Source organism: Triturus cristatus, chromosome 3_2 (assembly GCF_964204655.1).
Source record: "Triturus cristatus chromosome 3_2, aTriCri1.1, whole genome shotgun sequence".
NCBI lineage: Eukaryota > Metazoa > Chordata > Amphibia > Caudata > Salamandridae > Triturus > Triturus cristatus.
In genome coordinates this window covers 1,100,736,184-1,100,763,827 of record NC_140584.1, presented here as the reverse complement: position 1 = coordinate 1,100,763,827, position 27,644 = coordinate 1,100,736,184, and the positions used below count along the sequence as shown (strand labels likewise).

Below are 27,644 nucleotides of genomic sequence, written 5' to 3'. Positions count from 1 at the left end.
CACGGCCAGCGCCAACAATTCTGCCAGTTTTACCCTAGGCAAGCGGCTTTCTTCTAGCTTTCCAAGAGGTCTTAACAATAGTCCCTCAGTGTAGGCACCCACGCTTAGAGGGCTCAGTATCTTGTATGATTTGTAAAAACGAATTTGGCCTCTCTCCAGAGCTCCTCTTTGATCCTATAATTAGGCAAACAACTGTTTCTTGTGGCTTATAAATACTCATTCTCTTAGTAAACACTCACATGACGTTTGTGATCTAATTGATGATTCCCAATTTGATTTTCTTTTTGTAACAAAATCCTAGCTTCAAACTTGTCGGACATCTTTTCAGCTCTTTCTCCAGGTTATACTATTGTTAGACGTGATAGACCAGAAGGCCATTGATGTGGTCTGGCTATAATTTTTTGCAAAATATCCCAATGTAGTACTTTTGATATAAATTCCTAAAAAAAGAGTAGAACGTCTGGGATTCTGCTTCTAGATCAGTTCATCACAATCTTTTACTGGAGGTCTTTTATAACATCCACCAGGCTCAGAACCTTCATTCCTAACCGCCTTAGGGGAATCTCTGGCTCTCCATTTATTGCAATATGCAAATTTTACCATTCTTGGGGATTTTAATTACCATCTTGAGGTGTTGCAGGGATTCTGCTCATGCACAGAACTATGCACAGGAAACCAGGACCTCAGTGAATTGTGGTGTACCAAAAATCTCACCTCAGTACCCAGAACCCCTATCCGACTAGCATCAGTGTCTCATTCGTTCTCCGTATCATCTCGAAGCTACCAATGATTAGACAATCCAGAACAAGCGACTTAGAGTACTCTCAGGAATGGTGGGAATCAGAAACACCTTTTCATTATTACTCTCATATCAGTTCACAACAAGAGTAATCAGAGATACGGTAGAGTTTAAAATGTTTATTTTTAACTACATGCTCTAAGGTGCAGTACTTTGGCTAACATAAGCAGACAAATGATTAAAAACAAAACCATCAGCATTGTTACAATACCATAGAAAATTAAGGGAGAAATCAAATTACAAATGATAGTGGAAAACAACCACCCTCCCTTCGCTAGTAAACTAGTTTTATGAAACTAATAGAAGGTCTCTAGGGTTGAATGGGGAACCCTATACCGTAAATATCAGCTTAGGTGAATCACATCACAGGATCAGCTCTGCTCTCTGTGTCTGGAAAGATTTTCTCCAAGTGTCTGAATCATTCATGCAAATGCAATATTAAAGGCACCCGAGTTTCAGATATTTGCAGCTGTGTGCGTGTTGTGTCTAGAGCGTGGGCCGATCAACCTGAATTCAACAGCATACATTGTTATTTGACCTTGACGGCATCTGCACACAGTGTTCAGACTAAGGTCGCGGTGTACGTCTAGGGCCGTGAACAACAGACCATTCTCATGTGAAGAAAAAGCAAGCAAGCAGTTTTTCTTGTAATAACAGCTACCTGCAGTGTCGTGTGCAAAAGCAGCAAAGTGGCAAGAAGGTGTTTTACATCTAAATCGCTTATGCTAACATAGCAATGTGTGCACACAGAACCCCGTCCTCACTACACCCTCCCTTGATCGGACCACGAACAGAATAGGGAATCAATGTAGGAATGCAGAGTTCAAGTTCGAGTGAGACAGAACCAAGATCCTATATTACCAATCCATATAATTGGTTAGTGATAGTTCAAAAATTTGTTGGGAAAAGGAAAACATTAAAACATCTCTCAGGGCCGTGACACAGCCCAATGTGGAGTAAAAAAGAAAAAAATCTGGATTTGGACGTGCGGAAGATGGACAACTGCCAATTTAATCCATCAACGTGCGGGTGTTTGCACGTGAAGGACGAATGTTTCACGGGAGGAAGTCAGAGCGACTTCTTTTTGAGACAATAGAGCCCTTATTCTGCTCATTTTGTTGAACTCCGCTTTCAAGGTTGGGATGTAAGGCCAGATGGATACATCCAGTCTCCCATGCGGGGACGGGAAAAGGACATTTTTACCACAGACTACGCGTTGCGAGACAGTTGCAATGTACGGAATCCCCACTAACATGCTTGATTATTTAAAAGCAAATAACTACCATTAGCTAATAATGTACAAGTGGGTGTAATTGCTGGCACAGGATTTCCCTTCAGAATGCAAGCCAAATTTGGTGCTTTAACGTTGTATGCGTCATGCAATTGGATGTTTCTACAGACTACTGAGTGATCAGGTGTGGAAGTGCATTCCTCTCCTCTCCCTCTCTCAGGCACCTGTATGTAAATGGTAGCGACCAAACTTCATGCAAGAAAGCAGTACTCAGAGGTTCGTATCTGCCTAGGGCATAATGTTTCATACATGAATTGAACTTAAACAATGGAAATGGTAAGGTGATTAAACCATGGATAAGCCACACAGCTGAGTTCGATTCGGCCACAGAGAAAGGTAAAGGTTCCAGCTTTTCAATATGCAATAGTGAATATGTTGCATCCTTCATGGACATGAACTGTTGTTTATCAGTCAGGTTAAACGGCAGGAATAAAGATGATGTGTTCATGTAGTCCCAGGGAACTTTCCCAGCCTTCAACGTTTGTAAAGTCCATGCAAACTGCATTATAGAACGCAATGGATTTGACCATGGTATAAAACAGACATATCATCCTGTACAATATCCACAACTGATGAAACAATATTATCTAATGTGTAAATTCTGGAAGAAAGGGTGTTAATGCTATTATCGATGACAGCTAGCACTTTTTCTAAATTTGCTTGATCAATAGCCCTTAATCTAAATGCAGCTTCAACTTGAGATAATTTCCAAACTTTGTTGTAAACAGCATACACCCATCTTTTGGACCTGCCACCCACAGGGCCCTTAACAAAATCATTCAAATCTACTTTGTCATTTAATTTGGATAAATGAAGTTTAACAGATGCCAAGGTGGAATGTTGCAGCCAGGTCTGACATAACTTCCCTACAGAATAGGTAGTAACGGAATGGGAAGATTCAAATCGGGGGTCCACCCTAAGCTGTGTATAGCCGGGGTACAGACCCAGAAAACGCTGTTGACAGGAATCCGAACTTTTCTGCCATATTAACCATCCCTCAGGATCTAAGTTGGAAATGTTGAAGGATCTATTAGTAATAAACGACTGCAAAGCATCAAGGGACAGATCTGTGTGATTATCCCATTTTGGATAAGCGCCAAGATCAGGAATAGTAGGGGAATTCATTTTTTTAGAAGTAGCCAATCCAAAGCAGGTGGTCTGAAAAATGGTAGAATTCAAAAACAGCATGTGGTTCGGAATAAGGCAAACCTCGTTGCCTTCTACCTGCCAAGCTTTAGAACCCCAAACAGATTTAAGATTAATGGTATCTTTCCACAGCTCATAGCCCCCGATAGCCAAGTTATCTATAAAGGATTTCGAATACAATAATTTATTGTGGGTCAGTCTGACTTTGGAAGCTGACTCAGCAGCCAATTTAAAATAAAAGGCTTCAAGTTTAGATATAATGAAGTCAGTACAATATGTAAATTTGCTCAAGAGAGTTTTGGAGCTGCCTTCAATTGGTGCTGATGTTGTCATCATTGTGTATGATTGACAACATTTCTAAATGTATTTGCTTTATGCAGAAAATGATTGCCATAGTGTTGGTAGCAAAACAACTCTCCGTAGTTTGCGGTGTCTAAATATAAATCTTCAGCATCAAAAGCAGTATAATATTTCAAATCAGAAAAAAGAGCCTCTACGGCTTGGACATCCCAATCATCAGAGCGAAAGAACACAGGCCAGGCAGTAATATTCACAAAAGTCTGGTCCCAATTCATGATGTGTGACGAGGAGTGGGGTGCCAAAGTTCCATCAATTAATCTAATTGTAGATCTTTCTGTGAGATAGTGTCCATTTACTAGATGAAAAAATACAACCACAAATCCAATTGACATAAACACAAAAAATAGTTATGAGCACCAGTCAAATGTAAGTCCAAGGGGGAATTAAAAAATGTCTCTTAAACCGAGCAGCAAAAATTGAAATTTCCGATGGGGCATTGGAAGTCATATAGTGTCAAATAAAAAATGTGACTGGTCAACTGCACTTGATTGTCAACCAGGAAACGATACATCTGTGGGATAAGTATACTCAGTATCTTCAATTGGACCACCAGCCAGTGGAGGCAAAAAAGGATTAGTAACTGTATGCATCTCGATGGCAATGTCAGGCCTGTTGGTAGTCGCCGGAGCCAAAACAGAATTTCTCAGCATTGCTGGACAAGAGACCGCTGGAGTCATACTAAGAAGAATCGGCCACTCATAGTTTGACATTATCAATGGAGCTGTACCTGTTATCCTTGCGACCAGAAAGTGGAGGTAAAATGACTGTTCTTGTACCCTGCACGCCAAGCACAGGAACCGGTGCATGATAAGAGGGGCCAAACTCCTCCTTGTTCTCCACCTTCTCACGGACCAGGTCACCAACTCAAGGTAGCCAGGCAACTACCGGAATCTGTAATACAGCAGTGTGATCATCTACGTAAAAGGGTGCGGCCGACGCCGCCATGTCTAGACCATCAAGATCCGGGACAAACATCTTTATGCCAAAGAGCATTTTGTATGGGGTCCGCCCACCCAGAGACCTTCTAGGGAGATTATTAAGTGCACGTTGAATGCTATATAAATGGGCCAACCAGTTGCTGCCAGTACCTAGAACCCTAGCTGTCAGGGATTGCTTTAAGTAACGGTTAATTCGCTCCACAACACTATTGCCCTCAGGCCAGTATGAAGACGAAAATTTGACTTGGACCCCCAAAGATCTCATGGCATCTTTATACGCCTTAGAGGCGAACGCTGGACCTTGGTCAGAATGTAGGGTACCACATGCAAAAATTCCCACAAAGACATGCAAATCCCTGATGACAGTGCGAGCATCAGCACTCCGTTGTGGCCAGATCCATAGAAAACATGTGCACGAATCCACTGCAACTAAGATGTACTTATATGCAGTATCAGAGGAGAAAGGACCGCAGTGATCTAAATAAACACACCCAAGTGGTTTATTAAATATGTACAACTGTCTTTGTGGTGGACGCGCAGCAGTCGAAGGCTTAATCTGCTGGCAGATGTCACAATTAAGAACATAAGCTTGAGTCTGTTTATACAATCCACGCCACCAGTAACATCGCTGTAAGATAGTAACAGTCGCTGAAACGCCGGCATGGGCAGAAGCCATACCTTCGTGAGCTGCTGTTATCAAAGAAAGTCTGCACACCACGTTGGGAATCAATCTGTCACCAACGTCGTTAATTCTCACATAGGGAACTTTAACAGGACTTAAATGATATGAGGATTTAGAAGGGAATCCCCAAGGGTAATTATCACCCTTCTCTGTCGCAGCAATAGCTGCCAAGATGTCATCATCAATCTTACTTTTGGATCTTGTAACTGCTGCTACTAGATATGTTGCCACTGCTGTTTTCGCTGCTTCGTCAGCTAAGCTGTTTCCGACAGTGTGGACACCTACTCGCTGGTGCCCAAGAGTATGAATTGCATTCACGAGCGGCAGACGTTCTTTAAGGTCTGCGACTCGGACCCAAAGCATTTTATGCTTGATTGTGCTACCTTTGAAATCACGATACTCATTTTGAGACCAAAAGAATAAATTGTCGTTGAAAGACTGAACACAGTAAAAAGAGTCCCTCGCTATAAGGGTAGTAACTCGAGGGTCAGCAAACTCCAGTGCAAGCACCAGAGCACGTAGCTCTGCCAACTGGGCAGTACAATCACCCAATGTCTGCGTGTGCACGACATCAGATTTGAATTCACCGTTCACGAAAGTACCAGCCACTATTGCGCAGGCCGCCGAATAAGCATGCTTAGAATCCGTCGCCGGTTGCGCCGAACCGTCAGTGTAAATTATACAATGGTAATCCTCAAGCGGGCGCAAGGACAGAGGAGCCGGATGAACAAATTCATACTCTAAGTACTCCTGGAGAATGCAATAATGAGGAAGCAAGATGGCGGCCGGCAGTTCGGCTGAGTGAGCAGGTTCAGCGCTTGTTCCTCCAATTGACTTGCCAAAAGGAACCCATGGATCCCTAGAGTGAACTGACCTTGTTTGACGACCTTGTTTGGCGTACACATTCTGGCATAAGGAATGCGAGGAGTGCTCCATCTATCTCTAGACTACCGGAGTAGTCGTCTTGCCTGGATTCTTTCTTTCTCGAAGCAAGTTACAGTAGTCGCTTCTGGATAGCTGTGGCTGCTCAGCTGCCGGGTTTGCCGTTCGTGGAGATGCCTCCGAAAGCTCAGGCAAGGGGCGCTGCTTCTGCTGCCCCTACAGCGCGCATTGTAATTTCCAAGGGCTCAGCGAAATCCGGCGGAGCACTGGCACAATCTCCTGGAACAGCGGGACACGGTGTAAGCGGCAAGGTAGAAACAAGTGTGCAGGGAGCTGAGCAGACACCCAAGGGATCGGGGGCAAAATCCACAACCAGACAAACTTTGCCATTAATGTTTAAAAATAAAACAGACAAAACGATAGTGGGACACAACAATAACAAAATACAAAATGTTAGCACACTGGATTTTGCTCAGACATTGCCAGATTTCTCACAACTTCCCCCGGACCCTCTCAGTGGGGTAGTTACTAATCCAATTACAGTGAAGGGTAAAATTGTGGAGGGGAAGGAGGAAGCGTAGGCTGGAGGACTGGTAGGGGATAATTCCCACAAAAACCTCTCTATCATTGAAGGTCAGAAGGATCCTATAAGTCAGCCAAGAGGGATGCTGGGAGGTGTAGTCCACTCAGACTCAGTGGTGAATATCTCTGGTAATTACGCCTTCAGGTCAATCCACCAAACAGCAGATTGTGCAAGAAAGAAAAACTCGAATCCACCCACAGAATGGGGTATTGGACATTGACGGCGCTAAATTATTTTCTTTATCAGATCATACTGTCTCCTCAGACGATGATGATGCTTTGAGTAGAGAGTGGACGGATGATGACAGTGATTTAGGGGATTGGCGTACTAATTAAGCCCTAAATACTGATGCTGTTTCTACAGGTCTTGGTACAGTCCGCAAACTGCATAAGGATCAGGTGTCTTTGCCTCAGGGGACGGACACAGGTTCCCTAACCTGGGATTATTCGTTCCCTATTCAACAGGGTTCAGAGGAAAATGTGGCTACTCAAAATGATACTGGGACTAATCTATCTTCAGGTGAGATGACGCTTGCTATTATTTATCAGACATTAATGGCACATCGGGAGGAGGCTCGCCATGAGAATGCCCGGTTACAGGGGGTATGCTGTCGTGTTCAAAATTCTATTCGGAGGGTAGTTAAAACATGTTCTGAAATTACCTCCAGAGTTGGGGAAACAGAAGTGAGGATATCTACCCTAGAAGACGATATGGCAACCCAGAGGAATATAATGGATACAATTCGGTCTCAAAGAGACAACATTCATTGGAAGCTCGCCGATCTTGAAAACAGAGCTTGGAGGAACAATCTGAGAGTTCTGGGGGTGCCTGAAGGGTTGGAAGGGTCAGATGTTAGAAAGTTCATTGCAGACTTCTTTACCGAGGTGTTTCCTGAAGTCGACCAATGGGACTGGCAAAAGGAAATACAGAGAGCCCATCGCTTTCCATTTAAGATTAAGCAACGATCTGGGCAAGAGGACAGTAGGCCTCGAGCGATTCTAATATGTTTTTCGAATTTCTTAGCAAGGGAAAAGATCTATGATCTGGCAAGACCTGATAGAAAAAGGGCTGGCAGGGGGTGTGAGTTCTTTGTCAGGCCTGATCTGTGTCCAGTAACTGTGGAGCGGAGGTGGCAGCTCCGGCAGTTAATGGGGCCCCTGCAGTCCAAGGGAGCTCAAGTGTTTTTGCTGTTTCCCTCAAAACTAAAAATTATTTTTCAAGGGCAGACAAGGTTCTTTGTTTCAGAAATTCAGGCTAAGGAGTATTTAGATTCACTGTAAGATTATTGTGGTTTTTTACTGATTATGCTACTCTTTCTTAGTGGGGGATCCTAGGGGATTTGTTCTTTCAAGGAAGGGCACTGCACCATATAGGGAATAGGGTTTTTTTTTCCTCTCCATTTAGAATAGGAAAAATAGTTTTTCTGTTTTTTTCTCTAGGTGCAATGCCCACATGGGCATTAAGAGTTCTTCTTGGCAATGATACGGGAGGGGACGGGTGGTCAACCAGCCTTCCCATCGAAATGACAGAGTCCTTATGCCTCATTTGGGGGGTGTAGGGCGGAGGGAGGTAGGAGAGTTGGAGGGGGGTGGGAAGGGGGTGGATTGGGAGGGGGGCACATGGGGAAAGAGGCTTAGGGTGGGGCAGGGGGGGACTGGGGCAAAAATATTTAAAAAAAAAGCTTGAATCAACAATGTAATTATGGTTTTCGTACAATATGTTTTTTGTTAAAAAATGTGTATTTTTGGGAGGGAGAGTTATTGTGGGGGTTTTTTTGGCTGGCTTCTTCACTCTCAAAAGTGAATGGCGCAGGGTAAAATTTGCATAGGGTTCTGGAATATCTGTGGCCTCAACGATGGTAAAAAAAGGGCGTTATTTTCAAAAGTCATTCAGGCTTTCCATCTTGAGGTGATTTGTCTGCAGGAAACGCATGTATCCTGGAGTGATCGAGGATATTTGAAAATTCCTGGGTTTGATTCGGTTGGGTGTTCTTGGCAATCTGCTAGGATTAGAGGGGTTGCAGTTCTCTTGAGGCATGGTTCTGGGGTATGCAATAGAACCGCACAAGACAGTGATGGTAGAAGGGTAATAACTGAGTTGGTGATTAATGGCAGTCCCATAACTATTTGCACAGTTTACTGCTTACATTTTGATGACCCGGCAGGTCTACATTACTTAAATGTTGAATTGGCTCTTTGGCCTCACCCTATATGTTTTTGTGGGGACATAAACATTAACCTTTCAGCTGACTTTAATTTAGGAGGGGCCCAAATTTATACTGGTAAAAAAAAACAGAGTCTTAAGGGCTCTTCAAGCTCTGGTTCAGGAACATCGTTTGGTCGACTCTTGGTTTTACAACAATAAACACTTAGATGGTTATACATTTTTTTCAGTACCTCATAACAAGTTGGTTCGATTAGATTATTTCTTTCTGTCGGATCAGGTGATAGAAGCTACATCCATCTCAGTTTCGCCCAGGATATTATCGGATCATAACCCCCTGATAATTGCATGTATGCTCAGGGGTATTAAAAGGGCTCCAAGGATTTGGACTTTTGAGAGGAAACGGCTAGTGGAACAGTCCTATATAGATCACATGAAGAATTGGATGGGGGAATGTTTAAAAATTAATAGAGGCACAGCTTCTCATACAATAGTCTGGGATACGTTTAAAGCAGCGGTAAGGGGGAAACTAAAAGCTTTTTGTTTTTTAGGCAAAGACTCGCTCAGGATCAGATAAAGCTGCGGATTGAGGAATTGGGGATTGCAGAGACTCAATTGACATGTGCAATTAAGGAGGGTCGAGAGATATCAGAAAATCAGTCACAGATAGCTAGAGTATGGGCCTCTCTGCTGGAGTTTTTTGGGCAGGATCTTGCTGCAAAATATTTACAATTTAGGTCAATGATGTTTGAATTCGGGGAAAAAGCTGGCAGGGTTCTGGCCAAGCGATTACAGCAGAGAGGTTTGGCTAACCGTATTATAAAGATTCAGGACTCCCGAGGTCATATACAGGATACATTGGAGGGGGTCATTGAGGTCTTTAGGCAGTTTTACTGGCGTCTTTATTCAGAGGAAGCTGTTGATTCAAATTCAGAGCTAGAAATAGAAGTTTTTTTACAGGATCTCAATACCACTCAGGTTTCTGCTCAGCAGAATGATACTCTCTCAGCCCCTATAGAGTGGGAGGAGGTTGAACTGGCAATTAAGTCATTAGCCATTGGAAAAGCCGCAGGGCCGGATTCCATTCCTCTGGAGTTTTATAAGTTGTTTTGCTCGGAAATTCGGGCAGAGCTGCTGGCTATTTTTAGAGGGGCACAGGGAGGATATATACCAGATTCATGGCGACAAACAACTATAATTCTTATTAAAAAAAAAGATAAACCTGAATTGGATCCTGCATCGTTTCGTCCGATATCGCTAATAAACGTAGATAGTAAAATATATTCGAAAATTCTATCACCAGATTGGCCGCCGTGATTTCTCCATTAGTGTCTCTACGGCAGCATGGTTTTATTCCAGGCAGGGACACAGCCAACCATGTTCGGCGTGTAATAGCCCTCCTAGATTGGGCTCAGACCACTCATTCTTCCCTCGGAGTGATCCTGTTAGACGCCGAAAAGGCATTTGACAGGGTTGCCTGGGGGTTTCTATGGGCAGTCCTGCGATGGAAAGGTTTAGTTTGGAATTTCTTCAAGCACTCCGATCATTGTACATTTCTCCGGAGGCTATTCTCTCGGTCTCAGGGCTACAATCAAGATCCTTCAGCATCGGCAGGGGCACTAGGCAGGGTTGTCCCTGCTCGCCCCTGCTGTTTGCACTATATATAGACCCTCTCTTAAGTAAAATAGAGAAATGTGCAAATATACATCCAGTTAGGGTCGCTACAGTAGAGTATTTGGCATTGGCATACGCCGATGACATTGTAGTTTTGACCTGCAATGTGGCATTAGCTATTAAGAGTCTGGCAGAACAATACAGCCACTTTTCCGGCTATAAACTCAACGTCACGAAGACTCAGGTGATTCAGTCAGCGGCTATGGACCCCTCAGATGCCCCGGTGGTGCAGAGCGCGGGGTATTTAGGGGTTAAAATTATGGCGGCAGTAGAAAAGATTCCAGATTTGAATATCTTGCCTGTAATCGACGCAATTAATTCTACTTTGACGAGGTTAGACAATCTCCATCTGTCTCTATATTGTAGGGGGAATGTACTAAAAATGTTGGTTTTACCAAAGTTTTTATACCTTTTCAGGACCATTCCACTCTAGTTTTCTCAAACAAGTTTAGCTCAAGCTGAAAGGTGTTGCAATAGATTTCTTTGGGGTTATCACCGCCCTCGGAGGGCAGCAAAATGGATGCACCTCCCTCGGGAGAGAGGAGGATGGGCAATACCTAATTTAGTGTTGTATTACTGGTCAGCCCTTATTCAACATTTTGCTATACCACTTTTCGGAGATAGGGCATGGGTACCATTAATTTGCAGGCCTTCTATTTTTTTAAATAGGACTGGGAGAAGATGCTAAGGGGATATTAGTGTAGGTGTTAGAGCCCAGTTATTATAAAAAGACTAAGTTTAATGTTATAACAGCAATGTTCTCAGTCTGGCGCAATATTCGTCGTAAATGTTTGATTCCCAATATTAACTACTATACACCCCTTACTGCGGCAGGGCTTTTACCTCCCATCTTTCAAGATCAAATTACATTTAGGTGGATCTCACAGGGAATAAGATCGTTGGGCGACCTTGGAAGTGAAGGAGTAATGACTTCTTTTGAGTTTGTAAGGGAGAAATTTAGCTTAAATACTCACGATTTCTTTAAATATCTGCAGATCCGCGGTTATGTAGAGAAAGCTAGGGAGCGAGGTTCTAGTTTTTTCGAGAAAAATCTACTTATGGAACTGATAATAAAACGATCTAGAATAGGTACGTTGTATCAACATTTACTTTCTGGCCTTCCAGACGACATATTTTTACAAAATGCTAAATGGGAAAGGAAATTGGGTAGGGCAGATTTAGATATCTCTCAGGCCTTAGAACTCTCAAGCAGCGCCTTTATATCAGGAAGTTTACGGTCTCAAAGCTACATGGCACTGTTTGACTTGTACTACACCCCGGCTAAAATTTCTAAGTGGGGAGGTAGAGGAGGTCATTGCTGCCCGAGGTGTGGGCTGTTAGCGGCCAACGATTTGCATATGTTTTTTTTTTTGTCCTAAACTGAGCACATTTCTCCATGACGTAGAAACTTTTATGAATTCAAAACTCAATATTCCAGTTGCTCTCTCGGCAGAACTTGTTATACTTGGTTGTGAGAGTAACCACTTGAAGGGGAGAACTAGGCATATAATTGCCTTTTTGTTTATAGCTATGTCTTTGGTAAGGCTGTCTATAACATCGGAGTGGATAAGCCCTGACGCTCCCACCTTTTTAAATTGGAGAGCAAGGGTCCTGGCTCTGTACAACCTAGAGTCAGCTATTTTCTTAAGGTAGGGTTAAAGAAGCTTCAGATGAGATTAGAGCCATTATGGACCAGGGAGGTGCGGCTGTCCTGATTCTGCTGGATTTGTCCGCAGCCTTTGACACGGTCGACCATGATATTCTGGTCGACCGTGTCACAGCCCTGGGGATAAACGGTATGGCTAGAAATCTCATTTCATCTTTTCTTGCCTACCGTACCCAGACAGTGAAGTTGGGTAACTTCTATTCTCCTGTCTCTGCACTCCCCTGTGGAGTCCCACAGGGCTCCTCGCTAAGTCCAACGCTATTTAATATCTATGTAGCAGACTTAGCGAGGGTAATAAAGGCCCATGGGCTGCGACTTACATCCTACGCAGATGACACCCAACTGGTTCTGGCAATACACAAGGACGGCCCAGCGGTGGCAGCTAATTTCCAAAGCGCCATGCTTGCTGTCAGTACCTGGATGTCCTCCAACTGTCTGAGGCTTAACTCGGACAAAACCGAGGTCATGACCTTTGGTAATCTCTCCCCGGGTTGGTCTTCTGCCTGGTGGCCTGACCAGCTGGGCTCTCCTCCTGTCCCAGTTGATAAGGCCAGAAACCTGGGAGTCATTTTTGACAGCAAGCTGTCATTCAACCTTCATGTCAACAAGGTTGTGTCATCTGCGTTCTTTATTTTAAAGAAAATTAGGAAAATACTGCCTTACCTTCCCACCTCAGCTGGGAAGACCCTGGTCTCTACCCTAGTGTTTTCTAAAATCGATTATGGGAACGCCTTAATACTCAGAAACTCGTTCTATCTAAGTTGCAGTCCATACAAAATGCTGCTGCAAGAATTCTTCTTGACATCCCCCGCCGCCAGCCAACTACTCCAGCCATTCGTCACCTGCATTGGCTAAGAGTAGAGGGCCGCATTAAATTCAAGGCCCTATGCATTGCCTATAAGGCAGTGCATGGCGTCGGTCCAAAGTTTCTGATTGAAGCATTCCAGTTGTATAGCCCCAAGAGACAGCTGAGATCCGCCAACTCCTGCCTGCTTCCGTTACCTCGCACCAGAACGGCAACCTGGGGAGACAGGCGCTTCCTGGTTGCCACACCTAAACTCTGGAACCTTTTGCCACTCACCATAAAAACTGCCCCCAATTTGATAAGCTTTCGTAGGCTCTTAAAGACATGGCTGTTCAATCAGTAATCCTGCGGCTTGGTCTCTCGTTTTTTGTCACATGCGCCGAGACACCTTCGGGTATTTGTTTGCGCAATAAAAATCGCAAAATAAATAGAAGGTGTGAGATGGGGCGACGTATTTGGGATCCTTTGGAAAAGTGGATTAAGGAATAGTCAAAATTGGTTGGTTATATGCGAACTCTCTTATTCTATTAGTATGGGAAGGCCTACTTCAGCACATGGGTTTGTTTGTTTATATAAGTTATGTAATTTTTTTCTATGTTTTATTTTTTTGGTTTTTCCCTCCTTTGCAGGCATTGTGGAATTTAATTTCTGGGGGAATTACTGAGTATTGTATGAAACCATGTTTTCTTATTCAATGTTGATTGTTTCAAGCTTTATCAATTAAAAAAAAAAAAAAAAGTACTCCTGAGTCTGAAATGAGGCATCAAAGATGTAATTGACATCCGGTGATGTCAAAGAAGTGGCCCATTGTATCCAACGTGGATGCAAAGCAAAGGATATGGTGTAACAACCAACATGCGATTCCCTTGCGACAGCGCTCTCTCCTTCAGAATCACCATCTGCACTGCAGTCAAAACTTTTTTTCGACAGTGGAAAAGCGCATTTCAGCCGAAGTGTACAAGTGCGATTTGTAAGCAATGGGGACAGTGTCGCCCTCATTGAACGTTAAGTACATGAAACCCACTGCGCCAGGCACAATTCTGATTACCAGGTTTGTGTGGTTATCACGCGTCAGTAAGTATTTTGAAACAAGAAGATCAGCCTGCAAAGATTACAGGATAGCTGAATGTTCTGGCAGCCAGCTTGATTTGGAAAAAGTAGGTTGTACCAAGACATATAGCGGCTTGATACGCTGGGCATAATCGGGAATGTAAGTACGCCACAAGTTCAAAAATCCCAGCAAAGACTGTAGCTTTTTCAGAGTTGTCGGAGCGCGCAAACATGCGCATTCAACAGGAAGTGAGGTGCTAAACCTCGACCTTCGTTGTTGAGTTCATAGCCCAAAAACAACACTGTATACTCTGTCATCTGTGAGATGGATATCATCAACATACGAGTACGCATCATGGTCAATGCTCTCTAACAGAGAGACTACATGTGCGGCAAATACTCCAGGACTGTTTTTATAGCCCATGGCTAATCTTTTAAACTGTTTCTGTTTGCCGCCAGAAGTAAAGGCTGTCCATTGACTACTAATAGAGGACAGATTATGGCTATAAAAGCCACTGGAGATGTCAAGTGTGGTTTTAAACCTTTTTCTCACCAGACTATCAATGAGGGCAGAACTGTGGGTATTTTGTACCGCACAGGTCCGACAATGAGAGTTCAAATGCCGGTAATCCAAAACTAGGCGGTACGACCCATCAGGTTTGGTTACAGTGAAAAGAGGATTATTCATGGGTGACACACGTTTCAATAACACCTTGATATTCCAATTGTTCAAGGATTTCTGTGATGTGAGATCTAGCTTCGCGGCGCATAGGATACTGGGGTTGTGGCTGGGGTATAGACCGTAATGGAATCTCATGGCTTGGCGTCAATTTATCCCACCCAACCTGCGTACGGTACAACGCCGGAGCTAGCACCTGTGGCCACTCTTCTGCAAAGTTCTGAGCATGCTCCTTCGGCACAGTGTATGCAAAAGATGGGAGGATTACCTCCTCCCCTCTGGGAGCTGCCAAAACGAAAGCTGGGGGCCAGTCAGCCTCTGCTAACAGAATGTCATATGTAGAGGTCAGATTTTCCCCCAAAATCCCTTTAATGGTACGTTGTATGTCACCTTCTATTAAAAGGACTATGTCATATAGTCTGTCAGGGGGAGCCACTCTTGTATCAGCAGTTTCTACAGTAATGAATGTGTCAGTTGCTGTCGCCTTTAGATATGGACGCAGTGCTAGCCGCACTATTGTAACCTTCGCTGTGCTGTCTAGCAGTGTTAGTGCCCATGTTAGGTTCTGAAGCTGTGTTCTCACTATCTGTGGCATACCTCGCTGTTAGTGCAGCAACCCCGTCCTCACTACAGAGGAGAATTCTGAAGTAGTCACCTTTTTGGATATTCTCAATATAGTCAGTCTTACACAATCAGTGTCTGCACCTACTCAAATAGCTGGACATACTCTGGATAGGGTCCGCTCCAATTACTCTCAGTTAATAATTGACTCCTCCATTATTCAATCCTAGACTGATCATACTCTAATTCCATTTAAAGTTCCATTTAGTAAAAACGATTCTGTTTTCCCAGCATTAAATGTGATTCTCTTATCTTAAGGAAACGGAATAAGATGATGACTAACCCCACTCTGACTAACCAACTAGCCTCCACTGCCCCGGTTCTCACTGGAACGTTGGCCAATGATCCTAAGTTATTTAACAATCAGATCACAGCTATGGACTAAGCGCCCCTGTTTCAGGCTTGCAAACACAATTCAATCTCCTCTGCTCTTTGGTTCTTTTCTACAGTAGCAGAGATGAATTTGCACTGTAAAAATCTTGAACTAAAGTGGTGTCAGGCTTATAAACTGGAGGCTTTTGGTCTGTTTCAAATCTGCTCTCAAATCATATAATAAATTAAGGCCACTAAGAAATCTTACTATACTAGGCAAATTGAAGAAGCCGATCAGGACTCAAAGACGATATTTAAAATGTCACAATCTTTTCTTCATCCCAAAGCTCTTACAAGGGAAATACCTCCTCCCCAAGATCTCTGTGATCAGCTCGCTGTTTTCTTACATGATAAGATCTAGAACATCCAAAATGGCTCTCAATTAATCTCAACTTCTGACCAAGTCCATGACTGTATCCCTAACATCGCAAATGCAAGAATGGATGCTTTTCAGGAAATCTCTCTGACCCCTGCCCGCCTACCATTCTTCATAAGGCTATAGAAGTGAATAATCCGATTTTGAATTTCTCTTTGTCAACAGCGGAAGTACGTAATATTTGGAAACTAGCTGCCGTGAAACCTCTAGAAACAAAATCTTTATCCTACCACGCTATCAAACCTTTGGCCTATCTCCTTATTACTCTCTTTGAGTAAAATGTTGGAAAGGACTGTAAATGGGCATCTTACTTCGTATCTGGAGGATTTAAATTTACAACCCCCCCCCCCCCCAACACAAGAATCTGGTTTTAGACCAAAATACTCCACGGTGTCAGCTTTGTTGGAGGTATCTGAAACCATCAAAATGACTTTAGGTGCTGGGCAACACTCAGGCATTTGACACCATTTCACATGATACTCCATCAGCGAAGCCAGGAATGTGATATTTCACACAAGGCTTTCTCCTGGCTTAAATCCTTCTTAATAGATAGGAGACAAATAATTTAATTGGGGTAATTATATCAGAAGAAAGAATAGTGCCTTTTGGAGTTCCTCAAGGCTCCTCATTGAGCCCAGCACTATTTATTATTTATATGTCTCCTCATCTCCTTGATCACTTCATTTGGCATAGCTAAAACGTCTTATGTCAATGATATCCAGTTAATTTTATACTTGGATAAAATCTCCTTTGGTTCCTAAAACAATTTTCAAAATTGCCTTACTAACGTTATTCTTTGGATGCAGAACAACTACTTCAAATGTAAGTCAGAGAAAAACGATATTGTACTATTTGGTAAGACTAACTTTTTTTCACCCACCCAATGGTGGCCTGGTTCATTCTTTCCTCCCCCGGCACCTACGCATGTTGCTAAGAATTTGAGAGTGGGGTTTGACACTGCCCTCTACTTTTACCCCCCAAGCTGCAGCAGTGACAGGAATGTGTTTCCAAGTGATAAAGTCACTTAAGCAATTCTTTCATTTTCTGCCAGGAAAATAGTGGCTTTTGCAATAATAACTTCTAGATTAGATTATTGCGACAGTTTATACGCAGGCATCTCCCAGCAGTTAATTCATAAGCTCCAAATGGTACAAAACGCTGCAGCTAGATTAGTGCTAAAACTTCCTAAGCGGGGTTCTGCATCCAATGCATTGAGAAAACTTCAATGGTTGCCTATATATAAGAAGGTGCTTTCTAAATTCTCCTACTGGTGTTTAGGGCACTCAATCATAGTGGACTACCTTATATCATAACCTGTTTTATGCAGTACAAAACACAGAGGGAGTTGAGATGTTCTTCTGCCAATCTCCTAAAGCCTCCACCCTTCAGACTAAAGACCTGGGGGGCGGTAGGGGAAGTCTTTTTCAGTTCTTGGCACCAGAGCCTGGAACCAACTTCTGAATTTCCTCTGTACTATAGACAGTGAAGCAACATTCAAGAAAGGTTTGAAGACTTTGCTCTTTATGGCACCTGACTCCCTTCGCCATTCTTTAATTTAAAAATTCTCTTCTTCCAATCTAAGTCTGTTTTACTGTTTAGGTCCATGTTTCAACACCAGGATGCCCTATTTGGAGTGAGTTTGTGCTATATAAGAACTCAGTTCATCCTTATGTTAAATATTTTATTATAACATATATATTTAAAACATGAATAATTTTTTTTTTTAATTCTCCACAACGTTTACGTTATTTTTAATAGCTAAATACACATTAACATTTCACTCAAGGTGAGATTTATATTTTATACATTTTTTTAAATATATTTAAATAAATGTAGAATATTATTGAAAAATAATTTAATACAGCTGTAGCATTTTTTTAATGTTCTACATTTACACTAAATATATACAATTAACTTACATGAACATTTAACATAGGGAACTCTCCACACTAGTGTGAAAAGTTAATAGTAACTTTACACTTATACATTTGCCGCCAACCCCTGTTTTTAGTAACTTTACACTCAGAAATGGTGAATAGCTAAAAGTAGTAAAGCTACTACAATGTGTAAAACCAAATTTACAAGTGTAGATTTACTCATATGCATCTTTACTTTTGTGAATAGGGCACATAGAGTTTATCTTGTTACCAACAGCCCGGATGCTAATATACATGTTCAACAAAAAACTCTTCATCTCAGAGTCTGAAGCTGTTTTGGAGCTCTGTTGCAAAAGTTCACTTGAGTCCTCTAAGGCCATATCGGTCAATGCGCTCTGACTGGTATTTTACTCTGGGAAAGGTGGAAATCTTGAGGCACCATGCAGGCTCAGGTCTTCTATTTTTGCAGGTTGTCTTTATCAGGTATCTTCATTTATTGTGAGCAAGTCCTGTGCTCATTTCAGATGTAGTGTGACCTGCAAAGTGCAGATCAGGTCAACAGTTCTTCTCTAACTACTGACTGACACTCTGTTGTCAGGTTGCCAGGAAATATCAAGGCCACAATCGTCCACTGCACCTTTTATTTCCGTCAGAGGCCCCGCTCGCTGCAGCAAGGATAGGTCTGTAACTGGTCTGCATAGTAACATAGGAGTTTAGCAGCAAGCCGGCAGCAGAATGTCAGAACAGCTGGTGTTATGGTCCACAAGCTGCTGCTGCAGGTCTGTATTACCTCCTCGTCCATCTTCCTTGCCATTGTCCTTACATGAGGAGTGAAAGTACCCGTCAACGGACCCTCCAAAGCACAAACTCAAGCATACAAGTTTTCTATCCATTCAAGATGGTCGACTTCAGAAGGAGCATGGTCAAGACTGATTTGCATATGGCTGGGTCCAAACTGAGCTATCATGGTGGGCAAAAAAAGATGCACTGAGATGCGGCCCAGAGTGATTGCCAGTGGTTAAGATTTATTCAAGCATTCCATCCACCACCTCTGTGTTTTTGTAGTAAAGCGTACATATGCAGCATCCAACTCTGTAATTAGACCAGTAACTTATTCGTCTTACACGATTTAGTCACTCATAAAAGACTTTCAAAGCAGAACTGATGGAGCAGGGACAGATTTAACTCTGATCAAGCAACAAGTATGACTTTTCTCAGATATAGCCTATGACTCTTTGAGTGTTGCTGCTTCAACTGCAGGATCCTCGAAAGCAGCAAGGCGTCAGATATGGCTTAGGTCTTTGAAGGCGGTTGCAACCCAGAAGACTCTACTAATGAAGATCCCTTTTTTCGGGGACAAATGTATTTGGGATCTAATTGTAAAAGATGATAAAAAGATATGCATAAAACTGGTGGCCATGACTAGACAATCAAGACACAGATTTTTGGGAAGAAAAAGAGTCTTTGCTCCAACCTCCCAGCATAAATCGAACCAGCCGCATCTGGGGTAGGAGGAGACACAGCCGGGGAGTACTCTTCTCAGATAAATCCTGGTCACAACAGGTGGGAAGCCCAGCTCAACCTTCAGCAAAATCCTGACTACATAGACTAGAATGAGATGCCGGTGGGAGTGCTATGTGCCCGGATTAGTCCCAAGTACTCGAAGCTGTACATTTTCTTACATTGCCCTAATTTTTCACAATAACATTTCTGCTGCGACCTTTTGCACATATTTGCGTGTGCAACAGTGTTAGATTAGCTTCTCTGAAACTACTTTGTTTACACATCTAGCTACGCATAACATTATCACGTTTACTCAAACACCATATATGTACAAGGCCCCCTTATGCACTATGTACAAATGTCGTTCTAACTTCATCCACAAGGGCGACAGGGCTATCTGCATATCCAAAACATTGCTAATCTCTACGTACATCACAAGATTGCTTTCTATTATAAATGAAAAGCATCCAGAAAGATTAGCATAGGAGGCACTTCAGCTGACACCGAGGATCCCTGCATGCTGAAACTTCACCATGCAGTAGACTGACATCTTGTGAGGGGTGTCCAGTTTATAAACAAGCAGGGTCCTCCATTCTCTCCCGCCAGGTAATTGGGTTGGATCGTCCATTTGGGGGATTCTTAGCTTCACACCTACACACACTCTACGTACATGCAGAGTAGGATTTGCATTGTAGGAGTATGCCTGATTACTGCCTTGTTTATATGCCTCCTTATATATACTGTTTTAGCACCATGGTAGAACTGTATCTTCTATTTACTCTTTTAGTGCTCGTGATCATTTTCATCTGCTTCGGTCTACTGATTATGACAGCAAATGTATTCTGTACAAGAATAACTTTGGTTAAAAAATTACATTGCTAACATCCCACTGTGTATTCTATGTATATTTCTCTGCGCACGGGTGACTGAGACAAAAGGTCCTGATCTGTTTCTATGATCTCTGGGGGGGTCAGGGTTGTCATGTTCAGTGGTTTTCAGAAACTATTCGCTCCCTGGTAAGGTTAAGGGGGCTTATGGTGGCACTGAGCTAGCTGGTCTCTAGACCAACATATCCTGTAGGGGTGCCCTAGATCAGTCTAGGCACCTCACCCAAAGTATATGTTGTCCAACAAACATGCAGATCCTACGGATTAGCAGGAACTACACGACAGGAGGTCAGATCTCTGATTTTGTAGCGATATAGAAGAGAGATGTATCAGATCAATAGGTTCTTCAGATAGCACAAAAAGGATTGCAGATTGCTTTCAGATCCCTGCCTCCAGATTTTTTCTGTGCAACTCTGTTACAAGCTAATGATGTAAAAATACAGGGTCCTCTAGAGGGTGTAGAGAGCAATGTACTTTGTTTTGGCTTGCCAAAATGAAGTTAATTTGATTCTATTTTTGGTAAGGAAGTCTTTGGGGGAGTTCAGGCTGAACCTAGATCTCAAGAAAGTGAATTCCTACATACCTTGTGTAAATTCAAAATGATGACTGTCCAGAAAATTCTAACATTCACCAATCAGAGAGATTTCTTAGAATCACTAGCCTTGGTACATTTATCTCCATGCATCCATTCATTCCAGGTCACAGAGGTTTCTTCGGTTTTGTGTAAAAGATTAACATTACCAATTCCAAGTACTTCCTTTTAGTCTTTCCGCTTCACCTAGGGTATTTACAAAGGTGCTGGCACCATTATTGAGAGTCATTCATAATAGAGGAATTCCAGTGTTCTCCTATTTAGATGACTGACTTCTATGTTGTTCTTCTCTCCCTAAGGCTCTTCTTTAAGTTCAAGAAGTGTGCAAAGTAGTTCAAGATGGCACATTTTTGCTAAATTACAAGAAGCCCTGTCTAATGTCCATGCAGAACGTATACTTCATTGGACAACATTTCAGAAAAGATGTAGGCTAGGGTTCCTGCCACTGGAGAGAAGACAGAAACGGAGTGAGGAGATTCTGGACTTCTCATACAAAACTCCTCCAGGTAACCAATGGTTGATGCTGCAGGATGTTATGGCTTCAACTCTTAAAGTCCTTTCTTTATACATGTACCCTTTGATAAATCATTTATTGGTCCACTGGGTTCCAGGTTCACAGGACTTCCAGCAAGGGATGCCAATAAACTGTCAGGTTAAAGAGTTGCTGGGCCAGTAGTTGGAGAAGGAGACTTTAACCTTTTCAAATAGTTCTCTCAAAGATTGCCACTAAAGACACCAACAAATTGGGGTAGGGTGCCGACAGCTCCTCTGTCTAGGGGAGACAGACAACTCTACAGGCAGCCAACGCCTCCAAGATAAGAGTTCTCAACACAGACCGACTATCCTCTAGAGTGTTTGACCCAGTTTCCAGGTGTTTATGAACAGATCAAGACTGACAGCAGGGTGGCAATGGAATATGTAAACCACCAGGGAGGTTGCAGGGTGCAGAGTCTCAGCCTACAAGCCTAAGAGATGTGTGTCTGAGCGGAGTCCAATCTGAAATCAGTAAGAGCAAATTGCCTCCTGGGGAAGGAGAACTGGGCAGCAGACAAATTGAGAAAGGTATTTCCTCCTACGATTGTTATCCTTGACGAGGGATGTATTCCACTAGATGCAGAGAATGTTTGGATAGAGCTCTTTGTCTTTAGAGAGAATAGCCTCCTCCCTTGTTTCTGCCCAATTATTCCTAGTCAGGAAGCGTGGAGACTGGATGCCATGCCATTTAGGTGGCCAACAGGACTCCTTAATCCGTTTTTACCCTACCCATTCCAATAATTTCAAACGTACCCCAGAAGATCAGAGAGGATAGGGCACTAGTCTGTCTGATAATCCCAGCTTGGAATGGGAAAGGTGATCTTGGTAGCCCTCTTGCTACAGCCAGCTGTTCAGCCTCACTGGTTAATTCCAGCAGATCCATTCCGTCTAGTGGGCTCTTGCATTCTTCTAGACATGCTGAGGCAAATGTATTTTGAGGCTTTCCATTGGAGAATGTGCATTTATTGTCTAAAGGTTGTGGAAGAGATGGGTCGATAACTGAGAAGTCCATCTACTCTAAATGCCTAATCTCACCATTGCTGAAAGGATGTAAGGATATAGGTGTTTCTTCAAGGTTGGTGGATCACATGAGAGTCTGGTACTTCCTAAAAGATGGCTCTCTCTTGGGGTTTGCTACTTCTACTCTCCGAGCCCATAGGTCAGCAGTGACAGCATTCAGAAATCTCCAAGATCCTCATTGGTTGTTGATAAGCTTCTTTCCCAAAAGACCAATTGTTCATTCTCTATCGCCTAATGGGATTGTCTGTTTGTGTTAAAGGCTATCCAACGCCTCCCCTCGGAACCTCAAAAAAAGTTAACTTTAAATTATTAGCCCTTAAGGTGATGTTTTTACTAGCCATTTCCTCGACCTGGTGAGATGGGGAATTGGGATTATTTTTTAAAACCAGAACCCTTTTTGACTGTTTTTCCAGACAGAGAGGTATTGAGGCTCAGCCCAAAGTTTGTTGCAAAGGTCCCGTCCCAATTTCATTGATCCAAGGAGGTGGCTTCACAGTGTGTGTTGGCACCAGATCCTCAGACAGGCAGGAATATATGATACATCTCTTAGATGTTAAAAGAGCCCTCCCAATATATTTGCCAAGAACAGAGGTTTTCAGAAGGGTGGATCATGTGTTAGTTCTTTTTAGTTCTGTGCGGAACAGTTTAAATCCATCAAACTCCATCCTGAGAAGGTGGATTAAGCAGGACTGATCACTTCTATGGATTAGGGGTATGGCTGCCTCGTTGACATCTTTTACAGTTGCATCAATTGAGGATATTTGTAATGTTGACACATGAGTTTCTCCTCACACATTTATGGACCACTATAGATTACATCTCGAAGGCAACACATCAACATCAATTGCAGTTGCAATGTTGGATGACGTTTTAGAGATTAATATATGTCAACAGTGATGATAAACAATATGCTTGCATTTGCATTTTTTTGTGTTTGAGATACTTTTTGTTAGAGTCATAAAGCCTATTTTGGCTTTGGTATTAGCTCATCATGTGCGGACTATAGCTAGGAAGACAGACAAGGAGGTAATGCTCTGGTTACTTACAACTAATCTTCATTACTTCGACACAGTCATGGTTTCCAATTCCTCCCAACACAGGAGAGGTCAAAGGGGCCAACTTTCTTTTTTATGTTAACTGATAGAAGAGGAAGTCAGCCATCTTGGAAGGATGGGAAACTAGCATTCTTAAATTTCTTTTAGCTTTGTAAGTTCTGTCGGCAGGAGCTTTTGCTCATCATTTGAGGACTGTGGTGAAGTAGACCTGGACTCGGAGTAATAAAGATTACGGGTAAGTGACTGGGGCACAGCGTGCTACCCTTAACCTTCCCTGTTGTGCCGGGCCTCAGCAGATTCATTCTCTTATGGTTTTATTCTGGCAGGCCTTTCGGCAATATTATGTCACTAGTTAGTTTTTAGAAGGCAGCAGCCTCTTGAACACACGCGAACTATATGAGGCACTGACTCCTTGCAATTAGTCTTGTATGGCATGAAAGCTACAGTCTTTGGGGACTATCTTAGTTGGTGTCTGTGAGAAATGGGGTTGTTGGTTGACTGGGGTATGAGCCCTCATCAAGCTACAATCAATCTCCCTTGCAAGGTGAACCACAAGAAGTGCACTAAATTAACCTGTGCTTTACCCTGGGTAGCTTGGCACACAGGGACTGGGCTTGGCTCGCTGAGCAAAAATACCTTAGTTAGGGATGCACTGACATCGAGGATCCCGTCGACAGTGAAGATGAGATGCGGGGTGCAGACAAGGTGGTTCCTTGGCTAAGATCCGCGCAGCAGCAGCGATGAGTCGGTTCCAATGAGTGCAAGGGTTGCAATGCAGAGTTCTTGGCATCATAAAAGCTATTGTCAACATTGATGTGGGGACCCTCTGCTGGGAAGCAGTGTCAAACAATGGTGGCTCCAAAGGAGATGGTTGACTTCTATACAAGCAGCGGTAGCGATACGCGAGTTCAGATCCACACAACAGATGCGATGCGTAGGTGCTGACCCATGCAGCGGTTGCGATGTGCCGGTTCCGATCCACTCAAAGGAAGCGATGCGCCGGTTCGTCAGGGGATGTATGGGTTTTGCTGAAGCAAGCATCTCAAGCCCACTTCCAAGGATGCAGGACTGGGGTGGCACTACATAGCAGGGTAGACTCAAAGAAGGTAGAGTCCAGGAGCAGAAGCAGGTAAGTTGGAAGTCTTTTATATTCCTGAGACATTAGATCAGGAGGCCAACTGACTAGCCCATGGAATCACTATGGGTTCTGGGGTCAAGTGATGATGGTTTAGTCCTTTTCACCCAGGCAAGGAGCACAGCAGCCCTTCAGCAGCACAGCAGTTGTCCTTCCTGACAAAGTATACACAGGTCCAGAAGTGTATTGAGATGATGAGGTCTGAGGTCGAGTTCTAATACCCAGTGATGTCTTTGATGTGGGGGAGACATCAAAGACAGGACTTTAAGTGCACGGTGGTCCTCCCTTCCTGCCCTGGCTCCAGGCTCACTTTAGGTGGGTGTGCAGTCCTGTGTGTGTGGACTGGACACAGCCTCTTCAGGTGTGAGGTTGTGCCCAGCTCCTCCCTCCCATCCTGCCAGGATGACTCATCAAGGCACACCTAAGCTTCCATTGTGTGCGTCTGTCTAGAGGGAATACACAAAGCCCAGCTGTCACCCTCCCCAGATATGCAGCAAAGACAGGCTGCAGGCACACAGGGCTAAGAGCAGGAACATTCCAGTTTCCTAAATGTGGCATTTTTTAAATTGTAACAATAAATCCAACTTTACCATTAAAGAGGATTTATCATTACAATAGGTACTAAACATGATAAATCTACCTCCTCTCAATTAGGATTTACATGGTATTTAATGTAATAAGGAATCCCCAATATTATCCTATGGTAGGGGTAGGCCTCACAGTAGTGCAAAACAAATTTGGGTGTTTTTCACTACAAGGACATGTAAAAGTTAAAAGGTACATGTCCTACCTCTTACTTACACAGTGCCCTGCCTTATGGGGTACCTGGGGCCTACCTTAGTGGTGACTTATATGAAATAAAGGGAAGTTTAAGGCCTGCATGGGATTTTAATTTCTACATCAACATGTCACTGCGGCACTGCCTTCAGGCTGCATTGCCAGGCCTGGGACAAGTTTTAGAGTGCTACTTAGGTGGATGGAGCAATATGTGCTGCAGGCCCACTGGTAGCAGTTTACATGCCTTGAGTATATTGTTTACCATTCTACAAGAGACTTCTGTCATGGTGTACAAGAGAGTAGGATATGACATAAATAACACACACCTTCTCACAAATCTATTATATAATGGTGTGACTGGTGGAAGAATGCGGTATGGTGATGAATCTGTCCCTTCACTGAAGAAAAACTGCAAATCTCAGAAAACTTGGGAATAGTAATTCAAGAAAATTTCCTAAATCACCTGTGAACCACAGTATAAAAAAACCTGCCCAGGAAGTTACTGGTGCTTGACAATTTAGCATTTTTCTAGAGCAGAACTCTTTCGACGGAGCAAGCGGGCTGCCTGCCATTTCACTCTCTGATCTCTTGAGCGCCTGTTGAACCTTCGAGTTGTGTTTCTTCGTGTATGGCGAGAAGCACATTATTCCAGCTGAGCGCTGTGACAAGATGCTTAGCAGTTACGCCTGGACCGGGCGTCTTTATTTCCATCTGTTTGATTCTCCCATTGGCAAGTGGTGGCAAATTACTTTCTTTTGTTTTCTTTCAAGTTCGGGTGCTGCCTACCTGATACAGTCCACAACAGAAAGTGGAACATTAAACTCTTGATGTGTTCGTGGTCGAACACTGTATCGTTGGCTCTCTGCAACAGGAACTGCTTCTTATGCTACGTAAGGTGCTCATTGAAGTGCCCATAAATCTTTGAACATTCCAGTTTGGCCAGGACATCGGGCAACAGTAGATAAGTTCCTTTTCTTTTTTGTGTTATTGACAAAGACTATTGTGTACTTTTCAGCGCTATTTGGTTATAGTGCGTTTCCTGCTTACTCCATTTTAGATTGCAGATTTTTGTAGGATTATTCACTGTGGGAGGTGAATGTCTTTTGACTATTTGTTTTAATCCCAACTCTATAAGCCAGCCAACGGAGTATCCTTTCTTCATTGAAACGCCTGATGTTATGAATGACTGCAAAGCTTGAATTGCATCTTTTGAGTTAACTATTCCTTATCCTTCTTCTTAAGTATGGGAAGTTAGTATTATGAATCATGAGCAACAGTTTTAATACATGTTGTGAGGTCTTCTTTATGAGTGTTTTGTTATTTTTCTATCCTTCTACAGGGTACATACATATTGGTGGCAAATACAAAGACATACTCCCTACGCTAGAGAGGATGCTGCGGACGAAGCCTTCCTGTTTGCTTCTGCAGTTTTTCTTATTTTATCCCATTGCCCCTTTCCCTTGAGTGGTGCCTTTTCAGGATAGCTTTACTATGTGCTCTTGAGAGGCATCACAAAGGGTATTTGGAAAACTAGCTTTGCACATCACCCCTGCTGGATACAGTCTCAAGGTTAGTGGTATTCCATCACACTACTTGACAGATCCTGACAGATTATCAAGCCCACGTTCATATACTGGAGTGATGAATATTAATACCTTTCTCACTTCTCTATTAGAAACTGTAACTGCTTTCCAATTCAAAGTTACCGCCTTTCGTACAGAGAATCAGGAAATATGGAAGGAAATAGGGTCAGTTCGAAGAGAAGTAGCAAGGTTATCTAGAAAGGGCAAGACCAAGACTAGTGGTAGCGCATACATCAAGGATTGGAATCTGCCTCCTTCCATGCATACCACAGGCTCAGAACAAACGCTACACTCTCAAACTGGAGTGAGGACACAGAGTACGGGGTATTTCGCACCCACACCTAACCCTTTTACGACCGCTGCAGGTCCCGCATCTATACAGGTTATACAGTCACCACAGATTCCCTTAGCAGCACCTGAAAGATTTTTGGGGGACCCTTGAAAATTTGGAATATTACTTAATCAGGGTAGGTTACATTTTCTGTGTAAACGTATAGTTTTTCAGAATGAACAAGCCAAAACTACCTTTATAATGTCATACCTGGGAGGCAACGCAGCTAGTTGGTCTAATCGAATGAACCATGCAATTGGATC

At 43.1% G+C, this 27,644-nt stretch overlaps 1 protein-coding gene across 8 annotated transcripts in view; it reads right to left on the bottom strand.

Annotated features, from left to right (window-relative positions):
* The window catches only part of CCNB1IP1 (cyclin B1 interacting protein 1), a 288,316-nt gene that overhangs the window by 167,155 nt on the left and 93,517 nt on the right, over nt 1-27,644 (bottom strand). The gene's annotated exons all lie outside the window — the stretch shown is intronic.